This window comes from Bos taurus, chromosome 18 (assembly GCF_002263795.3).
Source record: "Bos taurus isolate L1 Dominette 01449 registration number 42190680 breed Hereford chromosome 18, ARS-UCD2.0, whole genome shotgun sequence".
NCBI classification, from domain to species: Eukaryota; Metazoa; Chordata; class Mammalia; order Artiodactyla; family Bovidae; genus Bos; species Bos taurus.
This window is the reverse complement of record NC_037345.1, coordinates 10,978,893-10,996,048: the sequence shown is the minus strand read 5'-3', so window position 1 is coordinate 10,996,048 and position 17,156 is coordinate 10,978,893. Positions and strand designations below refer to the sequence as shown.

Below are 17,156 nucleotides of genomic sequence, written 5' to 3'. Positions count from 1 at the left end.
AAGGAAGGGATGGAAGACGGTGGCTAGGACTTCCGGACCTCCCAGCCCCTCTTGGGGCTGTGCTTCCCAAGGAGTGTTTCTGGAACCCTAGCTCCTGACACGTGCCAGGCCAGGGGCTGTGGTGCACGCCTCGTGGTCACATCAGTTGGGATTCACCCCCTCTGAGATCCAGTGCCTGACGCTGTCATTTTATGACCCGTCAAGGATCTTCATGATCCATCCTTGCCTTTGGGCTCTGGGCCCTTTTCCCAAACACCGCCTCTCACTAACCTTTCTTCCTTGGCAGGCATCTTAGGAAAAGCTGTCTTAGTCTTGGAACACACTTACTAATTCTAAAATTCCCTGGCCCGAAGATAATTTATTAGGTTGAGTTTCCGCTGTGCCTGTGCTCCTTCCCAGAGCCCTTCCTGAGCCTCTGCGGGGGCCAGTCGCCTCATCCATGTCATCTCCAGCCCTCACGACAACCCAGGAGGTCGGTGTGCCTTTGCAACCACTTTACAGACGGGGAGGCTGAGGTTCAGAGAGTTGATCCCAAGGCTGCTTACTGGTAAGACTCAAACCCAGGTGTGATGTCCCTGAGAGCCTGGGGTTTTCCACCATGCTGCGCTGGTTCCTCTCACCCTGGGGGGCCAGGGGTCACACTACAGGTCACGAAGTGTGGTCCTCCTGATGGCTTGCTGTCTGGTCCAAGAAGACAGGACAGGGCTTGTCGTTCACCCTCTCACCTCTGTCTCACCCGCAGGGAGAGTTGGTCGTAACCCAGTGACCTTTATTGGCACCCTATTTTGTGCTGCACACTGGGAGAGGAGGACAACAAGGCACTGTCCCTGGCCTCAAGGGGCTCCCAGTTAGGCTGGGGAGACGGGCAGGGAAGCCCCCAACCCCTGACCAGTGGGATAGGCCTGGCTGAAGACAGCACGGAGAGCTGGAGGGAGGGCTCCAGAGACCCCTGGGTGAGCAGGGAGGGAGGCAGCCTGGAGGCTGGCCCACCCAGAACCCCAGGAGGCCCCCCTGTCATCTCCCACGTGAGCAACAGCCAGGGTTTCACTGGTTGCGTTGGCGTGGGGCTGCAAGATGGCAGCCGAAGGCAGGGATCCTCTGGGGCTTGCCCTGGGCACCTGAGAGGCTGAGCACAGAGCCTGGAGTGATGGGAACGTGGCAGTTCCCATCTCCATCCCTGGAAACTCTCCAGGGTCCTGACCAGGCTTACGCTTCAGATAAAAGCAGCCGACATCCAGGCAGAGGCCCAGCTCTGTGGCCTCTCGGCCGAGGAGTTCCCTCTGGGGCAGAGCCGCAGGGACCAGGGAGGGCTTCTGTGTGCTCACTCGCCCCGTGGGAATCAAGCCAGTAACACAGACGCTCCCAGGGTCCCTGCCGCCTTCCCGCTTAGTCACACCACCATATATGACCATTTCCCAGCTGCAGAGGCCAGGCTGAAAAGGATGCCAAAAAGTACTGACACTGGGTTAAGATTTGGGACAAAGCAGGAGCAAGACTGACATCATAAAATGACCACCCGGTCGTCAGAGAAACATCCAATTTGCTTTACTCGGTGCTTCAGCATCCTGAGGGGCAGGGCACTCCCAAAGGTATGAAACAGGAATTGTTTATGTGACTCGACTGGACCAAAACCTGGGTTTGGTTTAAATCACCAATGGGTGCAATTCAAATAACTCTCGGTAGGGGGAGGGGTAAAATAACTGTGGGTCAGTGTGGGCGGAATATTATAAAGCAGGTAAAAGAAAGACCTGGAGCTCTGGGATTGTGAGCAGCAACAAAGCTCTAATCCAATGTTGGGCTAAGAAAGTCGTAGAATGTTATGCTAATGGTACCATTTATGTACATTTTAAGGCATATAAACTATATTTTAGACAAGTTTGTGGATATCATAGGTGCACATGCATATGTATGTATGTGTATATTACACAGACATGTATTACATGTGTTTGTACATATATCATATGGTGTGCGTGCACGTGTTTGTACAGTGAAACCAGTTCATGGTGGTGGTTGACTCTAGGAGGGAAATTGAACCGGGAATGAGAATATGAGGGGATTCATCTTTATCTTTAATATATTGTTTCTGCTTTAAAATCTCAAGCACGTGTGGCAAAGCGTAAGCTCTGTTCATGCAAGGTGGACCAGGTGAGTTAGCTGTGATGCGGTAGCCAGAGCAGGGCGTCCTTGGGGGCCGAAACTCACTGGTGAGTGCCATCTATCCTTTGGACTTGTCTACTTCAAATTTTTAAAAAATATTAATGAATAGAAGAAAGCAAAATGCTAAAGCATGAAAGGACAATGAAACCACCGCTGGTTCCAAGTGCACCCTCCTGGCATGTTCTCCTCAACAAGGGCGACCTTATTCCAGAAGACTTGGTGAGCTGCCTTCACTCTGAACATTCAACGGCCTCACACGGTCCATGGCCCACAGATGGGGCCTTCTCTCCAAGGTACAGGAGAGAGCTGATGAAGCCTCGGGTGGAGCTTCAAAGTTGGGAGAACCACGGGGTTTAGTCAAACCTTCCCCTGGGGAGAAACACAAGTGAAAAGAGGCATTTCTCCAAGTGGTTCCTCCACCTCGAGACGGTCGCTGGCACAGACATGCCGACTTGTCTTGGGTCGGCATCATGTCGGGTAGGACTGCTGGGTCTGAAAGTGGCCTGGCGTGTCTGCAGCTTGGGGCGGGGATGGGGAGGGGCGGGCTGGGGGGCTGGGGGGCCATGCTGGGGACGGGGCAATGCTTGGATCCTGATGGCTTCTAAGTGTGGGCCAAGGAGAACACAGAAGATTCAAGCAGAACTGTAGCAGTAACAGGCCTGGTGTCCCACAACTTTATTCCAGACCATGGCACAGGGCTGGCATACAGAGGGAAACACAGAATCGTGGACTGAGCTATGCCTTCTGCAAATTCCGTCGTTGGAGTCCCAACCCCAGCTCCTCAGACCATGGCTGGGTTTGCATACAGGGTCTTAGAAGAGGTGATTAAGTTAAAATGAGATCATACAAGTGGGCCCTGCTCCAGTATGGCTGGTGTCCTTGTAAGAAGGAGGGATTAGGATACAGGCATGCACAGAGGGATGAGCGTGTGAGATACAGGGAGGGGACCGCTGTCTACACGCCGAGGAGCAATGCCTAAAAGACACCAGCCCTGCCAGCACCTTGATCTTGGACTTCCAGCCTCCATGAGGGTGAAAGAATGAATTTCTATTGTTTGAACTACTCAGTTTCGGGTGTTTGGTCCTGGCAGCCCTAGCAGACTAATATTAATACAAGCATCAGATAATAAATGAAAATTAGGTTCTAAACATCCCGCTGGTGGCTGTATGGAAGGGGGTAAGGGGGGAACAGGGAGGCAAATCGGGCAGCCAAGACTGAGATTGCGGCTGGAACCTGGGCAGAGGCGATTGGTGCTGTGTCTCAGCACAAGGCCATCGGCCGAGGCGACTTCGCCAGGCCCCGCCAGCCCCCTGGTCTGGGCAGACTATTCAACTTCTGCTGCCCAAACAGCTCGATCAGAACTTATGCACAAAGCACTTCAGCCCCCTTTCCATCTATAATTTAAAAGAAACTGACTCACAGACATAACAGCAGACTTGTGGTTGCCAAGGGGGATCGGTGTGGGGGAGGAACGGAGCAGGAGGCTGGGGTTAGCAGAAACAAACTATCTACAGAATGGATCAACAACAAGGTCCTCCGGCAGAGCACAGGGAGTCAATATCCTGTGATAAACCCAGAATGGAAAAGAATATGAAAAAGAATATATACAATGGCACCCCACTCCAGTACTCTTGCCTGGAGAATCCCATGGATGGAGGAGCCTGGTAGGCTGCAGACCATGGGGTCGTTAAGAGTTGGACACGACTGAGCGACTTCACTTTCACTTTTCACTTTCATGCATTGGAGAAAGAAATGGCAACCCACTCCAGTGTTCTTGCCTGGAGAATCCCAGGGATGGCGGAGCCTGGTGGGCTGCCATCTAAGGGGTCGCACAGAGTCAGATACGACTGAAGCGACGCAGCAGCAGCAGCAGCATATGCATAACTGAGTCACTTTGCTGTACAACAGAAATAAACACAACATTGTAAACCAACTATACTTCAATAAAATACATTTTAAGTTTTCCAACAGAGACCCACACACTGCCACCTGGGGCTTTCCAATGACAAGTACAGGCTCCTACCAGGGAGGCCGGTGGGGGCTTACCGGGAGGGAGACCCACCGCATGCCCGTGGCTGCATTTCTCACTCCACCCTCCTGATGATCCAGGGGTTTGTGTTCTACTGCTCCCATCTGACAGATGAGGAGACTAAGGCCCCTGGGTCTTTGGGAACCCACCCAAGGTCACACAACTGCAAGCAGAAAACCTGGGGCTGGAACGCAGCTCTGTCTGGCCTCTGAGCCCCCTCCTCAGTGCTACCACGCCTTCCCCGGGGTGAGCTTCCCTGGGGATTTCCCATCACCACCCACACAGGGGCAGGACCCCCGCAAACAACCCAGCTCACACGGTGACCCTCCCTGCCCTTCTCTGCTTCCTGGGCAGATGGCTGGGCTCAGCGGAGACAGGCCCCACCCCACTCCAGGTCAGCCAGTGACTCTGTCGAGAAGAAGGCACCCACGTGTCATCCCCAGGGGAGTGAAACATTTACGTCATGGTGACACTGCACCACGACGTGCCCCGTCACCGAGCCTAGCACCCACCCAGCCTCCATCTGCCTGTGACTCAAATATGACGCCTGCTCTGACTCTTTCTGCAACCCTCCAGCCCTCCTGATATCCCAAGGGGCTCACACTTCAGGCAAGTGGGTTATCTGAGCTCCCTTGGGGCCTGGAGATGGAGGCCAACACTCATTGGCTCTTTTGCCCCCAGCTTCTCCCAGGGTGGCCAAATGCAGACCTCGTTTCCAGAGAAGCCCTCTCCACTCCCTGTCCCTGGCCTGCAACCAACAGCATCAAACACCCGAGTGAATGCCACACAGTTGACAAAAATGCAGTCTTGGAGAGGTCTCCTTGGCAGCAGTTGAAACTCCCAGCTTGAGAGACCACAAACAAGATAAGGGCACCAGGGATGGGGGGCAGGGGCGGGGAGACACCAACATAGCTTTCAAACCCCCTGGTCGACAGCCACTCAATCTGGGGTCGGATTCCTGCAGCATTGCCAGGATACATTTGGACTCTGGCTGTTTTCCACTCCGTTTTCTGGAAAACAAAACTGAGCCCGGGTGATCTTCCATGGTATGAGTGATGTCCGGGGCTGGACTGATGTGGAACCAAGACTTGAGATCCCACTTCTTGGAAGCATGGAGGGCTTTGTACACTTGGCTGCTGCCACAAAGCTCTGCCATCACCCTCCGCCCCGCCTAAGAGTCTGTGGACGTCAAGGGCACCCACAGCCTCACATGCCCCCAATCCACCTCAGGGTCTCCTGCCACTCAACTCAACTCTCAGGAGCGAAATGAAGAAAGAGAATGTGGATGAACCTGGAGGCGTCACTCTGACCAGGCTGCTTTCGCCTGTGTTTAGGAAAGTCTGCCAGAAAGATGAATCTTCATGGGACCCACCAGCCGGCAGCCCTGAGGCCGTGCCAAGCTCTCTGCTCCTGCACACGCTGTTCCCGTGGCTCAGCCTGTGACCCCAACCTGCCCTGCCCCCGCTGGGGCCCAGCGGATGAATTCCTGCCCGTGGATTAGGACTCAACTTTGGGGTCGCAGCTTAATCATGGCCCCAGACCTGTCCGCCTTGTTCACCACTGAATCGCCAAAGTCTGACCTCGTCTGAACGAGGAGATCTGTACATTCACTTCGTCAATGTTTATAGAACATTGTTGGCGTCTTCGTCGGTGAACAAGATCGACAGGTCTACAGGCGTGATTCAGCTCCCGGAGATTTCCGGAAAGTGGTGACCCTTTGACTCCTCCACTGAGTCTCTCTGTGGAACAGAGACTGATCTGCCTGTGAGGGGAGGAGCCAGGCTGGGATCAAGGGATGAGCCGTGGGACAAGGAATCACAGGGTCACAACATTACAGGGTTCATTGCGTGGTTAATGGCTAATCATATTGGCTATGACAATAATAATGATGCTAAATGCTCCACAGATCCATTGTTTGGAGAGATTTGAGGAAGACTGGGATTAATAATGGTGAATGAAATGAAAAAGGCTATTCTCTCTTATTTCAAAGTCTCTTCTTGGAGACAAATCTAATTTTTAAAACTCCTATTAGATGTCTAATGCTGGTGGGGATGATAAAAAAAAAAAAAAGGCCTCCCTTAAATCTGAAATATGCTTCAGTTCCCTACATGCCTGGGGCCTTAGCCACTTTCTCTCAGCTTTCTGGGGAAGTGATGACTCGAGATGTCACAGACAGGGTCTGCAGCACGAATATGATCAGCTGGCCAGGAACCGGATTCACAATGACAGTTATCCGGCTCGGTGGCCGTTGCTGCCCTGAGGCTGGGTCTCTTTCCAGGGCTCAGCTGAGCCCTGGGTGTCAAGGAGCCAGAAGCCTGCCTCAAGTCTGTTCACACCAGCTGCCTTGCCAGCTAGACTTGGCGCTTCTCGAGGGGCTGGAACCAGTGCTAGACTGGCAAATGTTTAATAACGGACATTTGAAAAACCTTGAAACATTCACCCTAATCTGCAGTGTCTACCCATTCCCTTGGTGTAAATATCCCCACCACGGCAATTTCAAGCCATTGATGTAGGGTCACTGAGTGTGGAGTTTCTGGAAAGAGTCCCACGATAACACACTGTGATGCAACTTTTCCACCATACACATGGAGTAGACAGCAACCACCCCAAGAACAGAGAGAACAGTGAAGCAGGGTAAAAGATTAGGATGCGATAAGTTTGGACTAGTTACTACTTTTATTTTAAGTAAGACTTATTTCATTGTAAGTTTATATAACATATAATGGTGGTTGTGTGTACAGGGAACTATACCCATTATTTTGTAATAAACTATAAGAGCAAAAATCCGAAAATATGTATATGGAGGGCTTCGTAGGTGGCACAGTGGTAAAGAATCCACCTGCCAATGCCACAGACCCAGGAGACAGGTCCCTAGGGGGGAAAGATCTCCTGGAGAAGGGCATGGCAACCCACTCCAGGATTCTTGCCTGGAGAATCCCATGGACAGAGGAGCCTGGCGGGCTACAGTCCAAGGGATTGTAAAGAGTAGGACATGACTGAGTAATTGGGCACGCACATGCACACACACACACGTGTATAACTGAATCGCTGTATTGTACACCTGAGACTTACACGACACTGGGAATCAACTATATTTCAATTAAAAAAAAAATGATGGTGGGATTGAACTGGCCCACAGCTTTTCCGGAAACTTAACCATCAGCTCCCATAAGCCGGTATGAGCCAGCTCCAGCACGGCACTGGCCGAATGGGTCTTACTCAACCCGAAACTTCGGGGCATATTAACTGCTCAACAAACAGTTCTCCCCAATCACCCAGCCAACACGTGATGAGTGAGGACAACGTGGCTGACCTGTTTTGGGTCCTCTACTCCCAGAATCTTGTCTTTTATTACCCTCTCTGCAGACTGCTGGGGTCACTATGACTGTGATTCCTATTTTACAGATGAGGAAACTAAGGCTCAGCACAGACGAGCAACTTGCTCACAGTTGTGCAGAATGCCTGCAGACGACGGCAAGGAGCCTGCCACGCTCTGACTCCCTGCCTGCCTTGCCCTCCAAAATATCAGGGCAGTTCTGACTTGCACCCCCATGTCAGCAAGAGCCCCACAGCTTGCCCCAAAGGCAGGGGCATCAGGGCTCCAAGCTTCCTCAGGAGCATAAAGGAGAACTCAGAATGTGAGCGAGGCCAAAGGCAGAGCAGAGTCAGACCCACAAACCACCCAGAAATTCCAGGAATGAAGTGGCGGCTGGGAGAAGGGGGGCGGGACACCCCAGCCTGTCTCGGGCAGATCCCAGGGCTGGGAAGAGCGGCTGGGTAAGTACCAGACACGCCGAGGGCGGGGATCTCCCTCCTCCACGGGAGCCAGTTTTCCTTAAACCCTTCTCGACAGAATTAGGGAAAGACCATGGAGGACTGTCCCTTCCTTTGTCAACTGCTCTGCCCCCAACCCCACAAAGACGGACATTAGGCTTAACAAAAAAGGCCACCCCCACGGGCACCTTCTTTCCTCCTGTCCCCTCAGCAAAAGGTATGTCCTTATGGGATACACAGGGCAACAACTCGGTATGTTTAACTGAATATAATATATAAAACCCGTTCAGTTTTTAAAATACTATGCAGAGAACATACACAATTCTGAACAAAAAGCGCACTTACGCTTAATCTACTCCGTGCAGGAAAAAAAAAAAAAAACAAAAACAGGTTTGTTCAATGCAAGCCAAGATAATATATGAGAAGCCACTTTAAAGTGACTGGATAATAAATTAATATACTCTTCAAATACCTAGTACATGACGCCTGGGGCCCTTTTCTCCCTTCTCGCAGACATGTGGATGTTTCCTTGGAAACAATGCTCCCAGAAAGCTTTAGATAAGTGGCAGGAAACCTCCAGCTCCCAAAAACAAGAAATCGAGGACTCTCAGGAGACATCAAAGAAAAGTGTGGACAGTGGGTCAAACCTGGTTTGAATCCTGACTCTGTGACGTAGACCTGGGGCTGCCCAGAAGGTCCCTCAGTCCCTCGGAGTCTCCAGTTCCTCCCCGGCAAAGCAAAGTACTGAGTTTCTCCCAGGGCTGGGGGAGAATTTGCCGATTATGGAAATAGTGGTTGTAAGGAGCCCAGCGGCAGAGTCCCGAGACTCACTGGTGTTCAATTAGTGTTTCTTTCCCGCTCCTTGAGGGTGAAACCAGCCACCCCAGACACCTCCGCTCCAGGCTCCAGTGCTGGCAGCACCGGGACTATCCTCCCACCTGAAGTGCAGGGTGCACTGGTGTCAGGCGGTGCCTGCAAGGGGGAGTCACAGCCCTGAACCGAACTCAAGCCTTCTATATAGCACCAGGCTATGGAATTTGCACGTGGCCTCTCGGGAGAAATCCCCAGGGCAAGCCCTCAGGTGGCCAGGGAGTCCCTGGGGTATGCAGTGAGCAAGACTCTGTCCCCAGGAGTGGGGCGCAGTGGTGGGGCGGGCATCGCAGCAAGCAGAGGAGACCATACCGAGGCTGAAGGAAGACAGCTTGGGACACCGGACGGTGAGGGTGGACAGAGGTAGGGGCAGTGACCACTCTGGCTGGGGTGAACTCCAGGCAGCAGGAACTGCAAGGACGAACGCTCTGAGATGGTCACTGTCTTTGGCCTGGACAAGAAGGGTCAGAGCAGTGTGACCAGGGAGAAATGGGGTCACAGAGGTAAACAGGGCCAGGCAGCCTGGGGCCCCGAGGGCCTTGACAAAGAGTGTTGATTTTACTCTAAATGCAAAGCGGAGTGGGGGGTGGGGTGTGTGTGTGTGTGTGTGTGTGTGTGTGTGCGTGCGCACACGGGCGCACACTTCAGGTGCAGAGCAGATGAAGCCAATGGTGACAGGGTCTGATTTATGCTCTGAGAACCCGGCAGATGCAGCTCCGCAGATGGGGCTCACAGACCTAATGCTGAGCTGAAGAGGCCAGACTCCAGTGATGAAACATCCATGCTGCCCTTGATGTAAACTTCAAAACCAGCCAAAACCAACCTACTCCAACAGAAGCACAGAAATGGTTCCTCTCGGGGGTGGGGCTGTGGGAGGGGCCTGGGGGGAGTCAGGCTCTGTCACGCTGGGGCCCGAGCCTGCACGTGCGCACTTGGAGAAAACGCCATCCCCCTGTGCATGAATGCGTGTGCTTCCTTCTCTAGCATGTTCAACTTTAATAAAAAGTTTAAGAGAAGAGTTAAAGAGGCTCTGGCTTCTGTTGGAAGAATGCCTCCACAGAAGCAGGAGAAGAGCACTGTGCAAGAGATTACCGTCTGGGCTCTTCCCTGAGTATCAGCGCTGAGACAAGTCCGGGGCCTGGACTCCGACAGCCCTTCGAAGTGAACCTGAAGGTGCTGGAGCCCAGAGCAGGCTCTGTGCGGCCGGGGCCTCCCAACTGGGCCAGACAGCGACTCTGCCAGACAGGGCCCGGTTCATCTTGGTCTGAGAGGGCACTTTGTCCAGCGATGCCAAAGCTGAAAATATCTCAGTCCCTGGGAAGCCCGGCCTTGACGGTTCCCGGGAATAAACAGTGTTTTTAAAGCAGCCAGTGCTTCCCCCCATGAGAACAGACTGGCTGTGTTGGGAGCCAGCTGGGGGCGGGATGGAGAGATGCAGCAGACATGTACAGACACACAGATGTATTTTGAACGCTGGAGAGGAAACAGCCCTTTCTTTCAGAGGGGCCGCTTAGGGGTCACCAACAGATGGACTTCACAAGGTCCTGGGCACACAGGCTCTAAACACAGCTGAAGGAAAAGGCTGGAACCCTCAGGACATTTGCTCAAGCCCTAGAGCAATGGGTGCTGGCAAACCTAGCGTCATCCCGGAAGAAAGGCCTAGGAACACGCCAGCAACTTGCTCTCAGGGGCCTCGACTTGACAGAAGAGGTCATTATAGCTCCCAAGCCACTGGCTCCATTCGTGCCACGTGACTTCTCTGTGCTCATACCAGGTCCTGTAAACGGAACCGTCCGCCCCAATCAGCCGCCCCGCCCACCCCATTCTGGGCCCCTGCCCAGGGAAAGTCTTCCAGGCTTTCCCGGGCAGTGGGTCCCACCCTGGAGCCTGCACCAGAAACTGCTGGAAGTCGAGCTAAAGCACAGATTGCTGGCCTCACCCCCCGAGCTTTTGGAGGTCTGCAGTGGAGCTGAGAATCGGCATCCTGACAGCTCCCCTGGGTGCTGCTGCTGGCCCTGGGACCTCACTTTGAGAACTGCTGCTCTAGGTGGCACCAGCCTCTCAAATCTCCCCATGCTGCACCTTAGTCCGGTGTTTCGCAAACTCTAGCCCTTGGCACACCCGCTACCCCAAGCTTTGCCCACCTTCCTACCATCTCCCTGTTCTAGTTCATATTTCTTATTTTTATTTGTTGGTTCACTTTGGGAGTTCAAAGAAATTTATGTTAAAAAGGGAACCTTCAGAACTTCCTGGTGGTCCAATGGTTGAGACTCTGAACTTCCAAGGCAGGGAGCACAGATTGATCCCTGGTTGAGAACTAAGCCCAAATGCTGTGCAGGGCAGCCAAAAATTAAAAAAAAAAAAAAAAAGTGGGGAGGAGGGGCCTTCTATGATCAGCATGTGCAGAGAACCTGATCCCTCCTGCTGTGACCGGAAAGCAGGAGTGAGATGAACCTGGGTGAACATGGAGCAGAGCTAGGACCAGAGGCCTCATTGTAGAAGGTGCTCTGTCTTTGTTGTAAAGGGAGGTCAGTCTTGTAAAGGGTGGGTTGCTGCTGGGTCAGCACACAGGCTCAGTCACCTTGGGGATGGGCCGGGATGGGCTTCACACACTGCGGGGGACACCAATCATCCCACCGTGACCTACTCTCAGGGACGAAGGCCACACCGTGACTCCTCTGTGCCCCACAGCTCAGAGCAGGAGATCCAAATTCAGCACAGCTGACCCCATCACAGGGCAGGCTCCTCCACCCTGAGCCTGACCTCCAGACCCCTAGACCCCAGACAGCTGAGCTTCCTGTCACTCTCAGGGTACCAGGGGAGCCCTCCTCCAGGCCTCTGCACAAACATGGTCCCTCTCCCAGCACACCCCTCAACGTCCCACCCACCCACCGTCACCTTCCTTGCCAGGAACACCGCCTCTTTGCTCTAAAACGACTTCTGTGTGTGCATGCTAAGTCATTTTAGTCCTGTCTGACTCCTTGCGACCCCGTGGACTGTAGTCCACCAGGCTCCTCTGTCCATGGGATTCTCCAGGCAAGAATACTGGAGTGGGTTGCCATTCTCTCTTCCAGGAGATCTTTTCAATACAGGGATCGAACCCAAGTCTCCTGCGTCTCCTTTTACCACTGAGCCACCAGTAAAAGAACTTCTAGGATCTTATCAAATCAGCCACAGCAGTTGCCAGCTGGATGCCAGTCCCTAGTTCTAGAGAGATCCAGAAGTTTTCAATCCAAAAGAACGTCAGGGAGGGGTCCATTCTCGGACCACTTGACTACAAACAAAATGGAAGCTGGATTCTTTTCCTTCCAGGATTTTACCATTCTGCACTCACAGTGGGAAATGATCCAGAAACTTGGACTGAAAATGTGGGATTTCATAATTTATAATATTTTTTTAAAATGATGGTCCAAAAGTTGCATAATCCTCATTAGGACTTTTCTTTTTTCCCCTGAATTTGTGGTTTTTTCCTAAGCTGACGCAGCACTTGGGGCAATCAGAGAAGATAAATTTCCCTGGGGCTGGCCACAAGAAACTGTCTGTCCCCACAATCTTGGGTGGAGGGGGTTGTCTATCACCAAGTACCCACAAATGCACAGCCTGGGGTACAAGATGTTCCCCAGGACAACATCTCTGACAAGAATCTCTGCCAGTTGCTCTCCAGGGTGAGGGGTGGGGAGATACTGTGAACACTTCCCCCAAAACACCCAGGCGCCCCATTCTCTATGCTCATGGCAGAGGGCCTTGATTCCTTCTGGAAGGAGATGATCTCAGTTGATGCCTCTTCAAGATGAAACTCTAGAAAAAGGGACACATGATCCTTAACAAGGTAAAAATAAGGTTACCAGGGGACCCACCTATTCTACTCACAGGGGAAGAACCAAAACAACTGAAAATGGGTGTACAAAAAAAAGTGTACACAGATGTCAACAGCAGCATTATGCGCAACAGCCGTAAGGGGGAAATGGCCCAAACTTCCAGCAGTGGATGAGAGGATCAACTAAGGGTGGTCTGTCCTGCCCATACCGTGGAAGAGTATTTGACGGCGAAAAAGGGCGCAGCACTGACGCAGGCTCCAACATGCATGAACCTTGACCATGTCATGCTCAGTGAGAGATGCCAGACACAGAAAGCCACATACCGGATGGTTTCTTTTACACAAAACGTCCAGAATTAAGCAAATCCAGAGAGACAAAGCAGATGAGCAGTTGCCAGGGGCTGAGGAGGACAGAATGTGGAGTGACTGTTAATACTGGTTGTAAGGTTTCCTTTCAGAGTGGTGAAAATGTCCTGGAATTAGACAGCGTTGATAGTTTCACAACACAGCTAATGTACTAGATGCCACCAAACTATGTACTTTAAAATGATAAATCTCATGCTATTAGTATTTTACAATACTAAAATCATTTTTTTCCAAGGGAAAGGAAAAAAAAAAAAAACAAGAGCAGCCTGTCCCTCCCTGTTCCAGAACAGAGTGTGCTCCCCTTGGGACTTTGTGAGGGGCTCCAGATCCCTATCGTAGTCAGCTCAGTGAACTGAAGATGAAATGATGCCTATGTTCCGTTTTCCTTTCTTGACAAGCCATCAGCCCCTTTGAGTGATGCTGGGTTTGCACATCTGGGACTGATCAAAAACCAGTGAGTCTGCAAAAAAAGGGGGGGGGGAGTCTTCCTAGGTCGGGAGTAAGCAGACACAGAGGCACCTCCCATACATAGTAAATTACTCTGGTGACAGAGAAAAGAAATGTTCCAGCTCCCATGAGGCCAAAGAGGTCAGCATTCAGAGGTCCTGCCTTTAAAAGCTGGTTTTCAAATGCAACCTACAGAAAAACCCAGGTATCCAATGTGGGGTCGCTGAGGGAAGTATGAAGTGTGGGGTTCTTCAGAGGCCCATGCTCCACTCCTGAGGCTCCAGCCCCTCCCTATCCAGCCAGCTCTCCTTGGCAGTCCAGAGGCAGGGCTGTGGGAGCAGCTGGCATTGCTCTGGGTTCCCCAGCAGGGCCCCTGCTTACTGATGCAGGTACCTGTTGGCAGAGTGGATCCCAAGCCCCCGTGTCAGTGTCTCCTCTCCAGCCCCACCCCTAACCAGGGCCGGGGAATTCAGACCCCACACGGCAGAAGCCTTGCCCAGAAGCAAGCTCTGAGCTGACAGTCATGTGGCCCGTCATCGGACCAGCATCTTTTCCCAGGATCTGAGGGAGAACCCAGCTAGGATGGCAGCTGTCCCCGACCCTGCCCATGTCATGTTGGGTACATGCCTTCATCACTCGGAGCCTCAATTTCCTCCTTGTAAAAAGGAGGACAGTCCAGCTCACAAATAAGTCAATGGTCATCCATGTAAAACCCCAGGCATGTCTGGCCCACAGTAAGTGCCAGATGAATGTCAGCTGCTGATAGGACTACAAACGCGATCATTACTATTCCTACTCCGATTTTTTAAGAGACTGTAAAAATCAAGACCACTTTCTTCATTCTCTTCCCTGACTGCATCGTCAGGGACGGGCTGGCCCCAACTCTGCTAACTGTGTTTTACCTGGAGCCCCTCTCAAACAAAATGATCCCTCAGGTTTGAAAGTCAGGTTCAGAGGTGGAGTTAGCAATTGGACAGAGAAGTGTCTTAAAGGAGGCAGGACTCAGCCCTTAAGTGTGAAGGCTAAGTGCAGACAGATAGACCTGAGGTGACAGCATCACACACAGCCATCAAGTGCACAAAACAAATAGGCCCAAGAGTTCCCCTCTGGATCTGTTTGGAGAAGGGGGCACGCCTTTCATCCTGTCCTTCACATCCTGGCCTCTCATCTATCAGGTTCTAGACCCTAGATGCCCTGACCCTTCTGGGGAAGGCAGGCTCACCCTAATCTGCCAGGGTAAGGAGCCCAAAGGCTCAAAGTGGAAACTCACAAGCCCACTCTTGGCTGGAAGGTGAGCTAAGCATCTGTCAACTCCCAGCTGCTTCCCTTGACCAGAGCAGTAACTCACCTTCCAGCTAACAGACACCCAATTCAAACTGGACTTCGATGAGCTGGCATTAGCCAGCTGGCTTGTCCACCAGCCCAGCCCTTTCCAGGGAGGCTCTGGGTCTCCACTGCCCAGGGGGCTGGCCCTGGCTCTTCCACTGGGGGTCGCAGATCTCCCAGACCCCAGAGCTGAGCCCTCAGCTGCCAGCGGTTCCCCCCATCAGAAGTTTATACAGATATCTACTCTAGCTGAAGAAACCCGGGAACTCTTCCCAAACCTGTAGAAACTGGACATGCGCCACGCCCGGACACATCCACAGCCTTATGGGGCTTTGGAGGCAGACGGAACTGGGTCCCAGCCTCCGCTCTGCCCGGACACTTCACCTCCCTGACCCTTCAATGCCTTCCTCTGAAATAGAAGAGGAAGACTACCTGGAAGGTTTGTCGCAAACACTACCGTAAAGGGGCGTGGCTCTGTAAACGACCCAGCAGAATACACACGCCGCTAGGATCACCGCAGCCTCCACACGTGGGCAGAACACATTCAAACTCCTGCCACACGCTCTCCACTTACTGACGCCCACAGTGTACACAGGGATGCAATAGATACTGGCGAATTGCCCAGGGAAGGCAAGAGTACACACAGCCTCAGGGAGAACGATTCTGCGGTCAGACCTGCTTTGAGTCCCAGGCTCCCTAGCTTCTAGTATGTGAGGTCTCAGACAACTTGCTCTCCCTGAGACTCAGTTTCTCCATCTGCAGAAGGGGATGCCACCGAGTATGGGTCTCAAATGCAGGAGGCATGCACAGCTAACTTGCTTGCGCACAGTAAACCCTAAGAAATGGCATCTGCTCTGGTTATTCCAGCTCCTAGGAGATTGAGGGGGTGGAGAGCACGGTGCAGAGAGAGGAATCTAAGGCACACTCACCTCCCTCCGCAGGGCTCAACCACCTCCTTGCCGGCGTCTCCTGCGCGGAGTGGCAGCGACAGCAGCGCAAGCACAGCAGACACAGCCGGCAGATCGCGGGATGAGGAACTCTCCGGCCGCCGAAGGATGCAGTGGGTCAGAGGACCGTACGCGCTGCCTCTTGTAGGCTGCCCGGACCCAGGAGCCACGCCCCCGGCGGCCCTAATAGGCTCGCGCCGCCGTGGCCCCGCCCCTGCACGCCTTCGGCTCCGCCCCACCTCACCCCCACCGGCCCCGCCCCTCCTGGCCTCGCCCCACTTAGGAGCCTGGCGGCCTCCGGGAGGCGCTGGCGCCTCGGGTCCGGGGCGTCGCAGGGAGGGCGGGACCACCCGCGTCCTAAAAACTTGAGAAAAGGAGGACGCGCTCAGTTTCCTCATCATGACCATAAAACTAGCGTTTCCATTGAGAAATTAACGGTGCACCCAGCGCGGTGCCAAGCACTTTCCACCAGGGGTTTGCAAATTTACCAAATTCCACTTCTGTGCGCCTCAACTGGTAACTGGAAAATGGGAAAAGAGAAGCTACCTCCTTGGGACTGGTGTGGGCCCTATCAACTAGGGTGTAGAATACACTTGCTCAATTTATCCCCATCCTCTACATCTAGATAGAAAACTTCACTCTTGCCATCCAGACACACATATACACATAGACACACACATTCCCAATGTGCAAATGAAGACAGGAAGATGTTACTAGATGAACGCAGTAAAGCTGAGGCCCAGGCTAATCCTTAATCGTCATTATTTCAGTGTAGGTTCACAGGAATCCATTGAGATGGAAATGATCCCATTTCACAGATCAGGCAACTGAGGCTTGGAGAAGAGAGTGCCCCAAGTCCCTAGCTGGCAGTGCAGGTAAACAATTCAGTGAATTTAGAGCCAGAAGAAATCACCTTTGAGAGATGTAGCCAAGGCCCTGCTCAGCAAAGGAAGAAAGCAAGGCCACAGGAGCTAAAGGACTCCCCAGTGCTCCCCACTCTTAATGTGGACCTACTGTATGCGGGCTGGAAGAAGCACAAGCTGGAATCAAGACTGCTGGGAGAAAGATCAATAACCTCAGATATGCAGATGACACCACCCTTATGGCAGAAAGTGAAGAGGAACTAAAAAGCCTCTTGATGAAAGTGAAAGAGGAGAGTGAAAAAGTTGGCTTAAAGCTCAACATTCAGAAAACTAAGATCATGGCATCCGGTCCCATCACTTCATGGGAAATAGATGGAAACAGTGTCAGACTTTATTTTTGGGGGCTCCAAAATCACTGCAGATGGTGATTGCAGCCATGAAATTAAAAGACGCTTCCTCCTTGGAAGGAAAGTTATGACCAACCTAGATAGCATATTCAAAAGCAGAGACATTACTTTGCCAACAAAGGTCCGTCTAGTCAAGGTCATGGTTTTTCCAGT

At 52.5% G+C, this 17,156-nt stretch overlaps 1 protein-coding gene across 1 annotated transcript in view; it reads right to left on the bottom strand.

The window, feature by feature from the left end:
* Positions 1-15,848, bottom strand: part of CRISPLD2 (cysteine rich secretory protein LCCL domain containing 2) — a 65,845-nt gene extending 49,997 nt beyond the window's left edge. Inside the window, 1 exon segment of the mRNA NM_001100299.1 lies at positions 15,716-15,848. The gene's annotated coding sequence lies outside the window, so the exon portion shown is untranslated.
* Between the last annotated feature and the right edge of the window lie 1,308 nt (positions 15,849-17,156).